Below are 9,749 nucleotides of genomic sequence, written 5' to 3'. Positions count from 1 at the left end.
AAATGATGTGCTTTGACAGACAGTGGTTTGAAACAATTGTAAATGACTCAGATATTGTTATGAATTGGGATAAGCAATTCATTTGCTAAGTAGCGGAAGAAATGGGGATCATTTCTACTCTGTGGAAGGGAAGAGTGATTCTTGTGCCCCATGCGATGCAGCTTTTACCCCAGTTACCTGAATAAAGAACGTTTGCAATTTTCATCTATATACTCAGACATAGAGACTTCCCTCCACATGGAAGACCTTGTTTATTTGAAAAACAAGAAACACATCAGAAAGCCTGGATTCAAAAGATTAAAGCTTACAATTTAAAAAATTTATTCAGACGTGTATAGAAAACTGGGGATTCATTCTACATCAGACTGCCCAGGCGCCGACCTCGGCAGTGAAGGGGAAGGCGGTTTTGCGTGGAATTATGAAACAACGGTCGCGCATCTGCAGTGCTCTAGAGCAGCGCGTCCAACGGGAATAAAATGAGTCACCCTTGAAACTCTAACTTTCTAGCAGCCACATTTTTTAAAAGTAAAAAGGAACAGATGAAATTAATTTTAGTAATATATCTTATTTAGCCCACTCTATTATCGTTTCAACATATATCCCATATGAAACATTATTAATAAAATATTTTGCATTTTTTCATACTAAATCTTCAGAAGTCCAGTGTACATTTTACCTGTGCAGCCAATCTCAATACAGATTGCCGCATTCCCAGCGTTCGGGAGCCACCTGTGGCTGGTAGCTGCTGGATTAGCACAGCTTGAAAGAGTTCATCCACATTGTCTCCCTTAATTCTTACAGGAACCCTCCTCCTTAGATATTCTTATCTAAGAATATACATTTACATTTTACAGCTAACAAAACTTTCAGAGAAATGAAGTAATTATTCCAAGACACACAGCCATGGTGGAAGAATCAGAGCTGGAGCCCAACTTTCCCCATGGGCAGTCTCCCAGGGTTACGTGGGTCCACGTGAAGCAAACAGATCTGGCTTCAGATCCTGGCTCTGACATTTACCCAATTGCGTTATCTCAGGCTCTTTTTTTTTTTTTAACTCTGACACTTGGTTTTATTATCTTAAAAATGGTGATAAGAAACCTCATAGGCTATTGTGGGATTAAATTAGATAAAGCACGCAAAGTGCTCAGCGCAGCTCTCACCCACGCAAGTGATTCATGGAAGGTAACGGTTATCACCTTGACCATGAGCCCAGTGCTCTTTCCCCCTTCCCACACGGCCCCTGGAGCTTCCCCTTCCATTCCCCGAGGGTTCGTTCTTGATGTGTGACTTGTACTGAGAACCAGTGAACTGGGTAACGGCTCTGACTCTAAGGCCAGCCTCCTTCCTCCATGTCCCAGAGGCTTTGTTGTCATTTTTGGTCAAACGTACTGTTGTCATTTTCCAACAACACAGGGTGTGATGGCTTGACACACCGCAAAGCAAATCTAGAGATGTTTGGAGCCAACCACACTGTCCTATCCCAATCCCTCCACAGAGACTCCTCAGGACTGTGGGCGTAGTAGGAAGAGCTGTCATTGGGTTCTGGAAATGTCCACCCTTCCTCAAGTCCTCTGCAATCTGCACAGTTGAAGGAAGGAGGTAGAATGTCCCCAGGCAGGAGCTAGGGCCTTCCTGTCGCCTCCTCCCCAGCTGGCACTGGTGTCCTCACTTGTCTGCAGTGTCGTAACATGACCCTTCCCTCAGAGGCAGGTTTAACTTCCCAGCCACCTGTAACAGTGTTTTTTACCACTCTGAACGAAATACTTTAATAAAATATGGGGTTGAAGTATCAAAACCGCAAGCAGAAATATTGTGGTGCTAATGCACGCAGAGCACGCTGGTTAACGACCGCCCCCCAGGGTGTCCCGCTTGCCGTCATAGGGAAACGGGTTTATGGCAGACGGGCTCTCAGATGACTGACACATAATGAAGTGAATCATAGTTCACTCACTCACTCACCCAGTAAACACCTACTGAGCCCCTACCATGGACCAGGTGCTGTGCAGGGTGCTGTGGACACCATGGTGGGCAAACAACACAGAAACACTGCCTTCAATGACCTTATCTTCTAGAGGGGGATGTAGATAGAAATCAAATATAGAGTTACAAACTGTAGTAAGAGCTCCCGAGGAGAGGGGAACAAACCACAGAGAGATCTGATCTGGTCTGCAAGTCAGAGGGGCCTTCCCTGAGAAAGTGACGGCTGAGCTGAGGAGGCATGGTCTATGTGAGGGGCTGTGGGGGGCCAGAGAGATGTTGAGGCAGAGGGGTGAGTGGATCCAGGATATGTTGGGGCCACCTCAGGTTTAGGGTAACAGAGCTGGTATCGAGATCCTCCCCTATAGGAAGGCCCAGCTGTATGTCCTGGGGAAATGGCAGAAAGATGTTGGGATTCAAGGCTGGGCTCTGAGTGCCCCCAAATTAACTCTCCTAAGTAAGAGAGGTAGAAAAATGCCACCCCAACCTTCTGAGAGAAGCAAGCTGGGAGAGCAGGCAGGAGGGGGTTGGGCTACATGGGCAGCATCCCAGGAAATTAGTTGGTGCTCTGCTCACAAGCCAAACTGTTCAGGGTTTGGCCCAGATGGGAGAGAGCTGGGCTTGGTGACAGTGGAGGAACAATCACCCCTCCCTCTCATGGAAGGGGGATGCAGCTGCAGTTGAATGAGGTAGTGACCTTGGTCCCCTTCTGGCAGTCAGTGCTAGAGCAGTAAGAAAATGGCAGCTACAGAGTGGTAGAGGTGGCAGAAGGAAGAACGACGGGGGCAGCTTCAGGAGTGGAGCTGCCCCTGCAGCAGAGAGGGTGGGGCTGGGGTCCCGGGGCCTCACCCAATGACTTCAGTGTGCCAGGGGCTTGTCATTAGAGATCACGGCATTTTGTATGCCCTTGACTGACCTCCAGGTTGTCAGGTTGAGAAAATAGGATGCTGGAGCTGAGAAATGGTCCAGAATTAAGAGGTATGTGTGAGTAGCACAGTTCACAGCCCTCTGAAACCAGTGGCAGTCTCCTAAGAGACATCTACAGCAGCAGTGATGAGCAACAAGTGCGATGACCACCTGGAACTTTCAAGGTTTAAATATGATCTGGGACATCAAAAATACCATTTAGCCCTGGCTGGTGTGGCTCAGTGGATTGTGCGCCAGCCTGCAAACTGAAAACTCGCCAGTTCGATTCCCAGCCAGAGCACTTGCCTGGATTGTGGGCCAGGTCCCCAGTTGGGGGCACACGAGAGGCAACCAGTCAATGTGTCTCTTACACATCAATGTTTCTCTCCCTCTATTTCTCCCTCCCCTCCCTTCTCTCTAAAAATAAATAAAATCTTTTAAAAAAAATACCATTTACTGTAAACTCTGACTTTTCACGTGCCCACCATTCCTTCATTTTTTGTAGATCGACCCATGACTGAAATACATATCAAAAGAAGAGAGGTAAGAGTAGGGAACCTCTACATTACTGGTCACTTAAGGACATGTCAATACAAACCCATTAAATACTTCCTTAAAGCAAAATTGAAACGTTACTTGTATTGTTAAACAGTTCAGCATTTCAGTATTTTTAATAGGTGAGACTCCAAAACTAAACTGGGGTATGAAAGCAAGCAGGATTAGACACAGCCCCTATGCACCGGCCAATTGGGAGACAGCTATTAACTAAGTAATTGCACCAGGAGATACATTATCACACACAGACGGGAGTAACGTAAAGATGAGGTGCATCTCACTGCGAGAGCTTCTGACAGGCCAACTGATCTACTCTAGGGGTTAGGAAGGCTGCTCCCCTGAGGAAGCAACAGTTGAGAAGATTTGAAGGATGAGAAGGAGCAGAACAGGCAAAGTGGGGTGGAGGCAGGGGAGGAGGGCATTTCCCATAGAGGAAAGAGCATGTGCGGAGACAGGGAAGCAGAGGTGATGGAGGAATGAAAGGTCTGTGTATGTGGTGGGAGAGTGTCTGGGAAACGGAGGTCAGAAAGGAGGACAGGGGCTGGACCATGCAGGCCTGATGGCTGTGTGGAGCATGTGGGTCTTTATCCTAAGAGCAGAGGGAAGCTATTGAAGTATGTAAGCAGTGCTGGGTTGGAATGAGGGCAAGGGTGGTTTGGTGAGAGAGAAAGGAGGTTATTGCAATAGTCCAGGCACAAGATAGTATTTTTTTCACTCAATTTTGACACTAAGGAGGTGGAGTAGAGACGAAGAGAAGAGGAGGCAGTTTGGAGGTGAAAGGAACAGATCTGGTGATTGACTAGAACCTTCACTTGGGGAGAAAAAAGGTGTTAAGCAAAACCCCCAGGTATGTGGCCTGTGGAACTGGAAGAATGTGGTCATGTGCCTTGTGACAGGGATGGAGCACAAAAAGCAATGCTTGCCTGCTCTGTCCTTTCACTCTCTCCCCTCCCTTCTCCTTATCTTCCTTTCCTTCCTTTCTCCTTTCTCCCACCTCCTTCTTTTTCTTGTGGGGAAAAAAACCATGAGTTTTGGACATTTTGAATTGAAAATACCTTTGAGACATGCAAGTGGTGATGTTAATTAGTAGCTGGATGCAAGAGTCTATAATTTAGAGGGGAGGCCCAGGCTAGAGATCTGTGTGTGAGGTTATTGACATATACGGTACTTGAAACATTGGGCATGAACGGATGCCTGGCTGGAAAAGCATATCGTAAAAGAGAAAGGGACCCAGGAAAGATCTTGATAAGCCTCAGATTCAATGACTGAATGGAGATGAGCTCAACAAAGCAGACAGTTAGGGTCAGAGAGTGAGGAAGATTACCAGTAGAGGGGGGTTGTACAGAAATCTAAAAAAGGAGGGTGTTTCAGGAAAGAGAGGGTGGCTCACTGGGTTGAAAGCTGCTGGGAGCTAAAGAATGAAGCCTGAAGATGCCCACTGGATCTAGTGAATCGGAGGTCCCTAGACCTTGGCCTTGGGGAAAGATGTTTCTGTAGAGTGATGGGGGCCAGAGTGGAGAAATAAATAAGAAGTCAGGAAATGGAGACCATGAATATAAACAATTCTTCCTAGAAGCTTGATTATTCTGTTAGAATATGCAATTGTGATGTTGAAACCTGTACATTAGGATTCACCATATTTCAGCAAGCACCATATTTCAGTGGAAAGGGAGCCACCGTTTTTCAGTAGGACCCACATGCTAACAGAATCCATGCCCCGTTAACGAATCTCTGGAGCACTGATTCTGGCGGGATTGCTACATGTATCATGGCAGCAACAGGACAAATGTTCTTCATTTTGGGTACGCACTTGTAAGCCTAAACAGCATGATCTCTCTGTGCAGACAGTTTGGTAAACAGTTACTCATAGGGGGGCATTTTTAGCCTGTTGATCTACTAGCAACAGGAGGTGACGAGAAGAGAAAATAATCACCGTGGTGGATATGTGCATCAGAATTCCTGACTCACAGTGTGCATCAGCACACAGGCTTCACCACCGTTGCCTGTGATGCTTCAAACAGCACTGAGGCCACCTTAAGACCCAGAGGAAGGGTAAGCTATGGAAACAGGAGCATGTGGCATTCATTCAAGGAACAAGTGAGAACTAAGAGGGAGGAAGGACTTGGATGCTGAAATATACCGTAACACCCACAACTTTGATACCCAAAGTCAAAGGCAGAGGATTAGTGTATTTCAATCATATTGGATCCCAATGCTTCAGATGTTTTGATCCACTTGAAGACATTAACAACATTCACTTGGTACTAAAGAGAAATCAGCATTTTAAAAAACTTTTTATTTTCAGTGCCCTGGCTGGTGTGGCTCAATGGATTGAGTGCCGGCCTGTGAACCAAAAGGGCACAGGTTCAATTCCCAGTCAGGGGACATGCCTGGCTTGCAGGCCAGGTCCCTGGTTAGGGGTGTACAAGAGGCAATTGATGGATGTATCTCTCTCTCATCGATGTTTCTCTCCCTCTCTTTCTCCCTTCCTTCCCTTCTCTCTAAAGGTAAATAAATATTTTAAAAAATAAAAAAATAATATATTTTTTAATCTTTCAGTTACAGTTGACACACAATGTTGTTTTAGCTTCAGGTGCACAACACAGTGATGAGACATTTATATAACTTACGACGTGATCACCCCAATAAATCTAGTGCTCACCTGACACCATACATAGTTGTTACAATATCATTGACTATATTCCCTATGCAATCACCATTTTTTTCATCTGTGTACTAAGCCCCAAATCTCTTAACTCTAGTTTCTGACACCCAAAGTCTCCATTTTAGAGGCAAGTACCCCTCCTTCTATTTTATCCTTTTACTGGAAAGAAGAAGATCCTGGAAACAGATCAGAGAATGTTTGAAACTTTCAGATTGGTGTGTGTATCTCACTGGCACAACCATATTGACGGCGGAGATGCCCTAGACCAAGAGCACTGGTACTTACTGAGAATCGGCTTTGGGCACGCTTGAACCCTATTCATTCATGGACCGTGCATTCATTAAAAGAAGAGATTTCAGAAACAGTCATTTGACAGTGACGGTTATCCATCTTCAGACTTCTGGTGCTCGTCTCTCCCAGTGCCTGGGTTCATGGCTGGGCTAAGAAAAATGCTAGAGCTGCCAAAATACCTCCTTCGTGCCACAATTCACTTTCATAAATATCTTTGTCTCCATGTCTTGGAGGAGGAGAATGAAGTGGGTGGGCCAAAGCAGGATACCAGTGGGCAGGGCCAGAGGACCCCAGGGTCTCCTGTTGGAGTCACTCACTCCCTGGGGGAAGAAGGCAACCTCCCACCTAGGGTGAACTTCCAGGGGCAAAGGCCCTCTCGGAGGAGGGTGGGAATGGTGACAAATTACAATCACAAAAAAATTCTTGCAAGTCAGGAGTCCCTTTAGCGATAAAGTGTAAATGCTTGTGACCCTGCAAAAGGTAATTCAGAGATTTAAATTCACCCTCAAGTGTCCATGATGCTTCCAGAAAAACTGGTTGGGCCTGATGGAGAGTGGGAGGAAGACTCAAGCAGGAAGACTCAAGCATTATTATGCAAGGTGGGGCCTATGCGAGGCAGGCAGAATCCACGTTTTGGCTTTAGCTCAGAGCTGGGTCTGCCTGGAAGGGAGGGGGAAGGGAACCTGTGTGAGGTAGCAGGGCTTCTCCTGCTCTTGGGAACCTGAGCAGAATAGTGGGCGTGTCAAAAAGGTCCCGCACATTGGCCGCTCTCTCTGCAAGCCTTGGGCACTTGCTTTCACAAGGTTGCCTCCAACATCTTTTCATCGGTCTTGACAACTACCTTAAAATTTGTTGCAAGACACCTTTCGGAGCATACGCTCAAAAGAATCAATCCTATCCACTGTCTTCATTTTCTGGGAGGATCAAAGTAATAGCTGGGGGACCAAACCGGAGTTAGGAGCAGGACCTCGTGGAACTCTTCCATCCCTAATTTAATATTATGGTTTTAGAATGTGCATGTATTGCTCTTCCACAGGAGGCCTACACGCCACTGCAGCCATGTCTCTAGTGATTCCAGCACATTTTGCAAGTACTCAACACCCATATTGATGGGCGACGAAAAATAGCCTTTGCCATCACTGCAATTAAGGGTGTGGGGCGAAGGTATGCTCATGTGGTGCTGAGCAAGGCAGACATCAACCACACCAAGAGGGCAGGAGAGCTCACCGAGGACAAGGTGGAACGGATGATTACCATTATGCAGAACCCACAGCGGTACAAGATTCCAGACTGGTTCTTGAACAGACAGAAGGATGTGAAGGATGGAAAATATAGCCAGGTCCTGGCCAACGGTCTGGACAACAAGCTTCGTGAAGACCTGGAGCAGCTGAAGAAAATTCGGGCCCACAGAGGGCTGCGCCACTTCTGGGGTCTTCGTGTTCGAGGCCAGCACACCAAGACCACAGGCCGCCGGGGTCACACTGTGGGTGTGTCCAAGAAGAAATAAATCTCTAGGCCTTGTCTGTTAATAAATAGTTTATGCACCTGTGAAAAAAAAAGAATTTGCATGTACTTTCTTAAGTAACATCTACAATCTTAAGGGTTTGTATGTGCTTGTGTATGTATGAACTTGCCATTATTATTATAACTTTTATTTCTTCAAAAAAATTTTTACTTTTATTGCATTTTTTTTATGCTGAATTTACTCCTAAGCTATAAGTTTTTGTTTCTTCAGTTTCTTCTGGGACATGTTTTCCTTCCGTGCAACCTCCTCTTCGGTTCAGGAGCAACCTGCTCCTTGTCGGGAAGGATCATCTCAGTGTGGCAGGCAGAGCTCCTGTGTGGGTTAACCCGCCCTTGAGCTCTGTAAGCTCTATGCCGCACCTTGGGAGCTTGGTTCACCTGGATGTGCTCAATGACCAGAGAATCCACATCTAAACCCTTAAGTTCAGCATTACTCTCTGCGTTTTTACTCATGTGCAGCAAAAATTCAGCATTTTTGGGGGGCCACAGACCCTGTGTCCACCCCTACTGTTTGGCCTGGGCATGCCTACCAACTTCACCATTGTATCGACTGAATGGCACATATTGCTTCTGTAAAGTGACAGAAGCTTCAGGTGACTATTGGGATGTGCTTACCCTTGATGGCCTGGGCAGTTTCACGAGTGTTCTTAAAGTGAACATGAAGATTTGAACCTCTTGATTTGCATGATTTTGTGGGGTTTTCTGGGTCAAGTAAATAGCAAACCATTTCCAGAAGTTACCTCAGGCAGTTTTCCAGAAGAGCAAACACTTTTTAATGAAAGGATAACTTTTTTAGGTGACAACTTTTTAAAATAGCAGCATGAACTCATAAGTTTGACCACAGCCAATGGTTTAAATCAGTGACAATTACCCGTTTGAAGTTAAAATTGGCCCATCTTTGGCTGGTGGTAGCCTTTTTAAGTTGGCTCCTGAGTCTTTTGACATGATCCCAGCAGTCTTTGATCACTTCCTTGCTAGCCAGTAAAACAAGTTGTTCAGGCTGCTCTTGTATATTTCCTTCCATGGACCTGCAATCAGCCATTGCTCCAGAAGCTCCAGTTGCTTTTAGTAGAAAATGATATTTCAAGACTACAATCTGGATACTATAGATACTCATTGCTACTGGGTTAGTCATTGTTTCTAGGCCTTTTCAGATGACAGAGCTAGGATTAATAGAGGAATTGATAGATCAATCAATAGATAAATAAATATAGCTCATGAGTTCCTACTGATACTTTCAATTCAAATTTAGGACTAGGGTCTTTGTTTCTGAGTCTTAGGGAGTAAGAATTCGCTAGACCTTTTCTCGAACAAGCTTCAGCAGAAAAGAGAAATTTAGTATAAAAATACACAGAGCCCAAGAAGAGAAATGCAGTCAGGCCCCAGGAAGGGAGTGGGACCAGAGGTAAGGAAGTTGTCAGGGATTAAGGTAGCCCTGCTACGTGGGGCAGCTTCTTGCTTTTCTTTCTTCAGATCTACTTCTTCCACTTCATCATGCACATGGATAGTAAAATGTGTCCAACACTCCAGCGGCTGGGCATTTTCATGTGTTACAAATATGTCCACAGCAGGTGGAGACTGGGGAGGTAAAAGAAAGGGCAATTCTCAGGCGAGAGGGAATCTCAGTGAGCTGGAGTCCATGTCATTCTGGGTGTGAGCACATAAAGGACACGGGACAAGGGAAGGCAGCAGTGGCTTGTGCAAAGAATGCAGGATTACAAGGTTTTCACTTAATCTTTCCTGTATTATATCAGCATATCTTTTCTTCTATTCCAAGAAGCCTGGTTCTCAAGAACACAGGGCAAGATAAAATTGGAATATCACATTATTA

The 9,749-nt window shown here is 45.6% G+C and overlaps 1 pseudogene; it reads left to right on the top strand.

The window, feature by feature from the left end:
* Positions 1-2,921: 2,921 nt before the first annotated feature.
* LOC112311069 (small ribosomal subunit protein uS13-like) lies at positions 2,922-7,934 on the top strand (annotated as a pseudogene).
* The last annotated feature ends 1,815 nt before the right edge of the window (positions 7,935-9,749 follow it).

Source organism: Desmodus rotundus, chromosome 7 (assembly GCF_022682495.2).
Source record: "Desmodus rotundus isolate HL8 chromosome 7, HLdesRot8A.1, whole genome shotgun sequence".
NCBI classification, from domain to species: Eukaryota; Metazoa; Chordata; class Mammalia; order Chiroptera; family Phyllostomidae; genus Desmodus; species Desmodus rotundus.
This window is presented reverse-complemented; position numbering and strand designations above follow the sequence as displayed.